Raw genomic sequence first — 10,517 nt, 5'->3', positions numbered from 1 at the left:
CATGAACATGTGCACAGTTAAGAATTGAGCTAAGCCAAGGAGAGAAAGACTGACAAGTTACTAGTCAAAAGCAGATTTAGAAAGCAAAGGTATGAGGATTTGAGAGAGAAAAGAGCCCAAAGCCATGGGCTGGGAGAGTAGTGAGTGCTGAATTGACTCTAGATAGTACCTGGAACAAAATTGTTGCCTTTGCCTATACTTTATGTATATTTAGGCATCATGTTTGGAGGTATTCCAGTGTTAGAATGGTAGGCCCTTGTAAAGTTTAGGTTCAAGAACACACACTAGATCCTGAACTGTTGAAGAGTGTGACATTTAATAACCAAAGGAAATGTTATACAGACCAGTTCAGAATCTCTTTTAATGAGATGATTAGACTTTAAGAACAATAATAAAAATAAATAAATAAAACAAAAAAGAGAAGGAAATGGAAGAAAAAGCAATTCAGACTGACTTTAAAAGTGAAATGGTAGGTTTAAATAACTAAAATCTCAGGATTAAGACTGGTGCTAGAAAACTCTGCTGGTTTTCTGTCAGAAAACTGCATCATGCCTGAGCCCACCAAGTCCGAACCCAGCTTGAAGAAGGGCTCCAAGAGAGTGGTGACCAAGGCCCAGAAGATGGACATCAAGAAACACAAGTGCAGCAGCAAGGAGAGCTACCCAATATACGTGTAAAAGGTGCTCAAGCAGGTGCACCCAGACACGGGCATCTCTTCCAAAGCCATAAGCATCATGAACTCCTTCCTCAACAACATCTTTGAGTGCATCGTGGGTAAGGCATCATGCCTGGTGCATTACAACAAGCGCTTGACCATCACATGAAGAAGACCCAAGGAGCTGGCCCAGCATGCCATGTTCAAGAGCACCAAGGCCATTATCAAGTACACCAGCTCCAAATAGTCTTGCAAGAAAGTCATTTGACTCCTATCCATAAAGGGTCTTTTCAGAGCCACTTGGAAGAAGAAGAAAAAGAGTGAGAGAGAGAGGAACACAGGTACAAAGGGTAAAGAAAAAATAAGTACCTATCAATATTAACCTCAAATGTTAATGGATTGAATGCTCCAATTAGAAGCCATAGTGTAGTTGAATGGGTAAGAAAACATGACCTTCACATATGCTGCCTACAAAAGACACACCTCACAAAAAAAGACATACACAAATGGAGAATTAAGGGTTGGAAAAAATATGTCAAGCAAATGGGCAGGAAAAAAAGCTGGTGAGGCAATATTTATATCAGACAAAATAGACTTCAAAACAAAGGCCATAAAAAGACACACAGAAGAACACTTCATAATGCTCAAGGGAAGAATTATGAAGAAAATATAAATATTATAAACATACATGCACTCAACATAGGAGCACCAAAAATATAAGGAAAATCTTGGATGACTTCAAGAAAGATATAGACAGCAACACACTTATGCTAGGAGATTTTAACACCCCACTGTCAAAAATGAGTAGATCTTCAAATTATCAACAACAAGGATATTGCAGAATTGAACCATGTCCTAGATCAAATGGACTTAACAGATATATAGAGAATCTTTCATACCAAAAAGAAAAAATACACATTCATATTTTAAATGCACATGGAACGTATTCAAGGATTGTGGCACATGATAGAACACAAAACAAGCCTCAACAAATTCAAGAAAATTGAAATCATATTAAGCATCTTCTCAGGCCTCAGGGGCTTGAAACTAGAAACCAACCACAAGGAAAAAAACTCAAAAATACTCAAACTCATGGAGGTTGAATAACATGTTATTAAACAATGAATGCATTAAGAATGAAATCAAGGAAGAAATCAAAAAGTTTCTGGAAACAAATGAAAATGAACTCAAACTAGTCCAAAACTCATGGGACACAGAGAAGGCAGTCCTGAGCATAAAGTTTGGGCCTGTAGTGATACAGGCCTATCTAAAAAAGATAGAACATTTCAAATAAACAACCTAACCCTACATTTACAAAAACTATAAATGTAGGCTTAGGGGAACAAAAACAAAGACAGCCCAGAGTTAAGAGAAGGAAGGAAATAATCAAGATCAGAGCAGAATTAAATGACATAGACACTAAAAGAACAGTTCAAAGATTGATATATTCAGGAGCTGGTATTTTGAAAATATAAACAAATTCAACAAGCCTTTCAGCAGACTCATCAAGAAAAAGAGAGGACCCAAATAAATAAAATCAGGAATGAAAGAGAAGAGATTACAACTGATATAACAAAGATGCAAAGGATTGTAAGAAATTACTATGAACAAGTATATGCCAAGAAATTTGAAAACATGGGTGAAACGGATGCATTTCTAGAAAAGTATAACCTTCCAAAACTCGATGAAAAAGGAAAAAGCCTGAACAGACTGATAACAGCTGATGAAATTGAAGCAGTAATCAAAAACTGCCACCACACAAAAGCCCTGAACCAGACAGTTTCATAGGAGAATTTTAAAACATTTAAAGAAGATCTAACCCCTATCCTTCTCAAACTATTGCAAAATATCCAAGAAGAGAGAACACTCTCAAACTCCTTTTATGAAGCCAGCATCATCTTAATCCCAAAATCAAATAAAATCACAACAAAGAGAGAAAACTATAGGTCAATATTGATGATGAACATAGATGCTAAAATCCTCAACGAAGTATTGGCAAATTGCATCCAGCAATACATTAAAAAGGTCATACACCATGTCAAGTGAGATTCATGCCAAGGATGTGATAATGATACAGTTTTCACAAATCAGTAAATGTGATACACCACATAAACAAAAGCAAAGACAAAAACCACATGATCATATCAATAGATGAGGAAAAAGCATTTGAAAAGGTTGGGCACCCATTTATGATAAAAACACTTAGCAAAATGAAAGTATTTATTCCTCAATAAAGGGCATATATGAGAAACCTACAGCCAACATTATACTCAATGGGCAAAGACTAAAAGCTTTCCTACTAAGATCAGGAAAAGGATGAGGATGTCTGCTTTCACCACTTCTATTCAACATAGTATTGGCAGTCCTAGCCACAGTGATCAGACAAGAAAAAGAAATAAAAAAACATCTAAATTATAAAGGAGGAAGTAAAACTGCCACTGTTTGCAGATGACATGATATTGTGCATAGAAAATCCTATAGACTCCATCAAAAAACTACTCAACTTAAAAAGTGAATTTGACAAAACAACAGGATACAAAGTCAATATTCAGAAATTGAAGGCATTTTTGTACACCAACAATGAAATATCAGAAACAGAAATCAGGAAAAAAAATCCCATTTGCTATAGCAAGAATAAAAAGGAAGTACCTAGTAATAAATTTAACCACAGAGGTAAAAGTCCTTTAACTCAAAAAACTACACAACACTGAAGAAAGAAATGAAGGGAGACACAAATAAATGGAAACATATACTGTGTTCATAGATTAGAAGAATTAACATCATCAAAATGCCATACTATCCAAAACAATTTATACATTCCATGCAATACCTATTAAAATACCAATGACATATTTCACAGATACAAAACAAACATTTCAAAAATGTATATGGAAATATAAACAACCTCAAATAGCCACAGCAATTTTGAGAAAGAAGAACAAAGTTGGAGGGATCAAAATACCTGATATCAAATTATATTACAAGGCCATGATAATCAAAACAGTGTGGTACTGGCATAATAACAGATACATCGATCAGTGGAACAGAATCGAAAACCTAGAAATAAACCCATGTCTCTATGGTTTCAACAAAGGAAGCAGAAGTATAAAATGGAGTAAAATGAGTTTTTTCAAAAAACGGTGTTGGGAGATCTGCACAGCTACATGCAAAAAAGTGAAATTCGGGCACCAACCTATACCATACACAAAAATAAACTCAAAGTGGATACAAGACTTAAATATAAGTTACAACACCATAAAAGTACTAGAGGAGAACATAGGCAGGAAAATGTCAGATATTCCATGTAGCAATATTTCCATTGATATGTCCTTTAGAAGAAGGGTCATAAAGGAAAGAATAAAGAAATGAGACTTCATCAAAATAAAAAGTTTCTGAAAAGCTAAAGAAAACATGAGCAAATGAAAAGGGAACCAACCATATGGAAAAATATATTTTCCAATGATACCTCAGACAAGGGTTTGATCTTCAAAGTATATAAAGAACACACATGACTCTACTCCAAGAAAACAAACCACCCAATTAAAAAATAAGCAAAGGACCTGAACAGATACTTCTCCAAGGAAGACATACAGAGGGCCCAGAAACATGAGAAAGGATGCTCAGCATCACTAGCTATCAGAGAGATGCAAATTAAAACCACAATGAGATAACACTTCACAATGGTCAGAATGGCCATCACAAACAAATCAAGGGACAACCAGTGCTGGTGAGATTGTGGAGAAAAGGGAACCCTAGTTCCCTAGTTCCACACTGTTGGTGGGTATGAAGACTGGTGCAGCCACTCAGGAAAACAATACAAAATTTCCTCAGAAAAGTAAAAATGAAACTCCCTTTTGACTCAGCAATACCATTGCTAGTATTATACCCTAAGAATCCTGAAACACTAATGCAAAAGAATCTATGCACCCCAATGTTTATAGCAACACAATTTACAATAACCAAGTGCTGGAAGCAACCTAAGTGCTCCTATCCCCAGTAAATTAGTGGATAGAAAAACTAGGTCCATTTACACAATGTAATTCTATGCAGCAGAAAGAAAGAAGGAGATCCTACCCTTTGCAACAGCATAGATAGAACTGGAGAGCATTATGCTAAGTGAACTAAACCAGGCAGTGAAAGATAAATACCACATGATATCACATGTAACTGGTACCTGATCAACAAAACAAACAAGCAATCCAAATATAATGAGAAACATTGAAATAAGGAACAAACAGATAATAACCAGAAGGGAGGGGTGAGAGGGATAATGTGGGAAAATAGAGGAAGTGTCATCAAGGAACATATAAAGAGGACAGATGGACAAAGCCAAAGGGTGTAGGATCTAGGGTGGGAGGTAGAAAGGGGTGGGGGAAATTTTGGGGAGAAAATGGAGGCAACTCTACTTAAACAGTAAATTTTTTTTTAAAAATAAAGAAAAAAATAAGATGTGCATATAATACATAAAAAAAAAAGAAAGAAAGACTGGTGTTAGAAAAACCATAAACTAGAGGCTTTAAAAAGATGTTACTGTCACTTTCCCTGGTGTATCAATTGGCCAGGAAATGAAACTCCTGAAGAAAAGGCATCTTCCTGTCAAATCAAGAGAAGAAATAGAGGCCTCAGGGCAAAATAAGTAATATTTCCTATATCATGACAAATGTTGATGTCTGCTCTTTTTCCAAACCTTATTGGGGTTCCTTGTCATGTCTCAGTTCAGCCACAGTGCATGGATACAGAATCACCATCCTCTGTACTGCAATAGGTGTCCAGTGGCAATGTTTGGGCCCAGGCAGCAGTAGAAAAATAAAGTATACCCACAGAATGGCCATATAGTTAAGACTGCAGAGACTTGAAGCTGGTAAGATGCTATTCTGCACTGAGAATCTTAGGGCAGTTGGTGGCCTAGGCTACAAGGAGAAATTGGGAAAACTGTAATAGAACACAAATAAAATATTTAATAAAAATAAAATTATAATGAATATAAAAAAAGTATGAGGATGAGGAAAATAATATTTTTGAGTATGACTACACTATGAATCAGGCATCAACTAGGCTATTTTACATGTGTTGCTTCATTTAATCCCCAAGGAACTTAAATACTATATTTTATCACTATTTAATTTTATAAGAGCTTAAAAGGTGTTCCTGAATCATTAATTCTCACAACAAGCTTATGAGATAGGCATTATTCATGCCTAATAGTAAAGAAACCAAGAATCAATTTATTAACTAGGTAAATTTTCTCTAACTTTAGCCAATGATGCTAATCTAGCTTCTCAGCTTCTTCATTTTACAATGGGCCAGCCTTTACAGGAGTGATAAAGCATAAGTGAGAGGGTGCAGGGGAAGCCTTTACCTGCACACTGGCTGTGCTTAAGAAAAGTTTACTCTGATTGTTCAGTGATGGTAAATGTTTTGCTCAGTACCACAAAGACAGAATGTGGTAGAATTTAAATCCAAAGCAATTTTTGCAACTTCAGGCACTTTCTACTACACCCTGCCTCCTGAATGTAAAGACCAGCATCAAGAATTCTATTGTCTTAACCCTGCTGAGTGTGCACACAGGTGTAATTATCTCTGCCTGCCACTCCTCTCATGGGTTTTTGCACTACTCGGTTCTGTTATATTTATGTAATCATTTAGACACCTCTGTGTAAGCAAAATAATAGCCTCCTAAATACATCTATATCCTAATTTTTATTGAATTTATTAAGGTGGCATTGTTTAATAAATAGTATGGGTTACAAGTGCACAGTTCTATAATATGTCATCTAGACATTGTATTGTGATTTCACTACCTCAAGTCAAGTGTCCTTTTGCCATAATTTTTTACCACCTTTACCCTCTTCTGCCTCCCTCCAGCCCCCTTTCCCTTTGTATCCACCATACTCTTGTCTGCATCTACGAGTTTTGTTTTTTCTTTCCTTAACCCCTTCACCTTTTCCACCCAGCCCTGCAACAACCCTCCTCTCTGACAGCTATCAATCTCTTCTCCGTATCTCTTCTATTTTGTTTATTTTTCATTAGATTCTACATATAAATGAATTTATATGATACTTGTCTCTTTCTGACTGGCTGTCACATAAGGTAAAATTTCTTTCTTCTTACCTTCCATGGCAAAAGATACTTTGGAGATATGAGTAAGGATGCTAAAATGGGAAGTTTTTCCTGTATTATCCAGAGCGAGGGCCCAATATAATCATCATGGTCCTTATGAAACAGAGGTAGACATGCAGACTCAGAGAAAGAGAGGTGCTGACAGAGGAAGATGCTGAAGTGATGGGACCACCAACTTGGGAAACTCACCTAATATCACATCCTCACTTCTCCGTACAGGGAGTAACGTTTTCCCCCAGTTTTATAGAGATAGAATTGACATATAACATTTTGTGTGTTTAAGGTGTAATGTAATAGCTTGATACATGTACATACTGTAAAAGGATTATCAAAATAAGAGTACTTAATACATCTGTTACCTCACATAGTTGCTATTTGTGTGAGTGTTGAGAACAATTAAGATCTCTTCTCATCTACTCAAGTGTATCATACAGTTTTGTTAACCATGGTCACCAGGAAGTAAATTAGTAATAATATGAAATCCCTTGCAAAGCTGAGCTTTCCCAAAAGTTAGAATAAGCAGAGTAGGCTGATGTTATAAGCCTAAATATTTAATAAGTATATTAAATATTTACTATTAGCTTGCCGACTGGAAAATTCCATTGCTTGTTTCCAACCTTGGGAATTTCTTTCTGGGTCTCCAGTGAGACCCCATGTGTTTAAGGACTCTGTATTTCTTAGATTTCCTCTTCCTTTAACAGGCTGTCATAGTCCATTTAAAGAATTGTTTTATTTTTCTCATTTAGAATTCATCAAATCTCTCTTACAACACCTTGCAGAAAAAGTGGATTGGTATGAAACTCCTTGAGGAAAGATAGTGTCAGTGTGAAGTAATAATGTCCTAGAATGAGAGTACAGAAACGGTTCTCACAGGGCTTTGAAGGTTGGGATATTAGTCACTGGACTGTGGTAAGGCAGGAGTTAGGAATAAAGATGTTATAAACTATTTGCTGGAATAAGCAATGGTCTTATTTTTGGATCTTCTGTGTCCTCCTAGGATTACTGTCAAATCAATTTGTTTTTGGTCTTATATTGGAACATAAGGGCCTGAAGTAGCTGGTATTAAAAATGTTAAGCTTCTAACTCTGTACTCCAAACTATTTCAAGGCCTTTTTTGTAAACCCAGGAATACTTTTAGGGAATTTTTAAAACAAAGAGCACCTTTCTTTGTTTCTCCACACTTTATTGGCATAAAGCATTTCTAGAAGCATTGATATTATATGCTTCTTGTGATTTGCATAAAGCATTTCTAGAAGCATTGACATTATATGCTTCATTATATTTTTCTTTAAAATAATGAAGTCCTTGGAAATGGTGTCCCTCTCTCTCCTCAATGTTCTATAAGGGATGTCCCCCTACTAGAAAGAAGGTTCAAAAGAGTAAGATCCTTTGGTTTAAAATAACATATTTTCTCTCTGTCATATTATAAAGTCAGCTTTATTCTTTTTATTATTCTCAACATTCTGTTGGGTAAACTGATGTTTATGAATGATAAATAATTTACCTATGGTATGACGTCAAGGTGTACTATCTTGGCAATTATAGTTATAATTTGTTGAGAACTTCCTATGAGAAGCACACATTATGCAAATCTCATGCACACTCTCTTTCCTCATTTCTGCGGACTTTGGAATTTTTTTTACTTTTTAAAATTGATGTTCAAATACAGTTGTCTCCATTTTTCCACCATCACTTTACCCCACCTTACCCACACCCATCTCCCACTCTCAATCCCACCCTCCTTGGCTCCGTCCATGTGTCCCTCATACACGTTCATTTGCACCCCTTTCCCTTCTTTCCATGATTTCTTTCTCCCCTTCCTTCTGATTACTGTCAGTTTGTTGTCAATTTCAATGTCTTTGTCTATGTTTTGTATGCCAGTTTGCTTTCTTAATTAGGTTCCACTTATAGGTGGTGAGATCATATGGTATTTGTCTTTCACTGCCTGGCTTACTTCAATTAGTTCCATCCATGTTGTCATGAAGGGTAGGAGCTCCTTTTTCTTTCTGTTGCATGCATGACTCCACATCAGGAAGACAAAAAATGCAATTAAAAAACAGGCAAAAGACCTGAGTAGACACTTCTCCAGGGAGCATAGACAAAGGGCCCAGAGACATAAGAAAGGATGCTCAGCATCACTAGCCATCAGGGAGATGCAAATTAAAACCACAGTGAGATACCACTTCACACTGGTCAGAATGGCCATCATAAACAAATCAACAAACAACCAGTCCTGGTGAGACTGTGGAAAAAAGGGAACCCTACTGCACTGTTGGTGGGAATGCAAACTGGTACGGTCTCTGTGAAAAACAGTGTAGAATGTCCTCAGGAAACTAAAAATGAAATTGCCTTTTGACTCAGCAATTACACTGTTGAATTTATACCCNCAAATTAAAACCACAGTGAGATACCACTTCACACTGGTCAGAATGGCCATCATAAACAAATCAACAAACAACCAGTCCTGGTGAGACTGTGGAAAAAAGGGAACCCTACTGCACTGTTGGTGGGAATGCAAACTGGTACAGTCTCTGTGAAAAACAGTGTAGAATTTCCTCAGGAAACTAAAAATGAAATTGCCTTTTGACTCAGCAATTACACTGTTGAATTTATACCCTAAGAATCCTGAAAGTCTAATTCAAAAGAACCTATAAACTCAATGTTTATAGCAGCAAAATTTACAATAGCCAAGTGCTGGAAGCAGCCTAGGTGCCCATTGGTCAATGAGTGGATCAATAAATTGTGATAAATTTACACAATGGAATACTATGCACCAGAAAGTGAGAAGGAGCTCTTATCCTTCATAACAACATGGAACTGTTATAGATAAACCATTGTATGAATTTTTGTCTCTATATTTTTCAGGGAAAATATGCAATTAGTAATAATTCTGAAGTGTAAAATACTTCAGTATAAAATGCTTCTGAGAGTGAACTCCTCTACCTTTGCCATGGGGGAAAGCAGAAGTCATCTGTTGTGTGTCCTATTGTAAGGGGCTGGTGAGAAATCTTAAGAAGAGCTTCTGCCTATACATCCACTCTCTTCACCTTTACTCCCACCCAGGATCTGTCTATACTGCACACCAGGGCCTGAGGAATAAACTCAAGCTGGCTCTGAGTCTGTGAGGTCAGCTGCAACATGACCAACTACTTAAGAAACATTATGATTGGCATGATGCTGGAACCTGATTTCTTGACCTGTGTCCCAACCACATTTCAGTGGGTATGCAAGTGCAATACATTATCAGACAGCACACAACCATCTAACTTATTGGGAACACTTGTAGTCTTGTAGTCCAGTAAATGTGTTAGAACTTTATTATTGTTCCAATAACATTGTCTTCAGACCTACTTGATGATAAAATTGGTATCCAGATGTCCTGTGTGTGGGGGGGGGAGAGAAAGAGAGAGAGAGAGAGAGAGAGAGAGAGAGAAGGGAGGGAAAGAGAAAGGGAGAAAATGGAGGGAAAGAGATACTGACTTTTGTTGATGATACAAGGAAAATAATTCTCCCTTCATTATAGGNCTTTATTATTGTTCCAATAACATTGTCTTCAGACCTACTTGATGATAAAATTGGTATCCAGATGTCCTGTGTGTGGGGGGGGGAGAGAAAGAGAGAGAGAGAGAGAGAGAGAGAGAGAGAAGGGAGGGAAAGAGAAAGGGAGAAAAATGGAGGGAAAGAGATACTGACTTTTGTTGATGATACAAGGAAAATAATACTCTCTTCATTATAGGAGGAA

General features: G+C 36.7%; 1 pseudogene; it reads left to right on the top strand.

Moving 5' to 3' along the window:
- The first annotated feature begins 548 nt into the window (after nt 1-548).
- Nucleotides 549-902, top strand: LOC119002858 (histone H2B type 1-M-like; annotated as a pseudogene).
- The last annotated feature ends 9,615 nt before the right edge of the window (nt 903-10,517 follow it).

The sequence above is a fragment of the Sturnira hondurensis genome, unplaced genomic scaffold (assembly GCF_014824575.4).
Source record: "Sturnira hondurensis isolate 20B ecotype Veracruz unplaced genomic scaffold, ASM1482457v3 Scaffold0018292, whole genome shotgun sequence".
Classification (NCBI taxonomy): Eukaryota; Metazoa; Chordata; class Mammalia; order Chiroptera; family Phyllostomidae; genus Sturnira; species Sturnira hondurensis.
The sequence above is the reverse complement of the archived record's forward strand: the minus strand, read 5'-3'. Positions and strand labels throughout refer to the sequence as shown.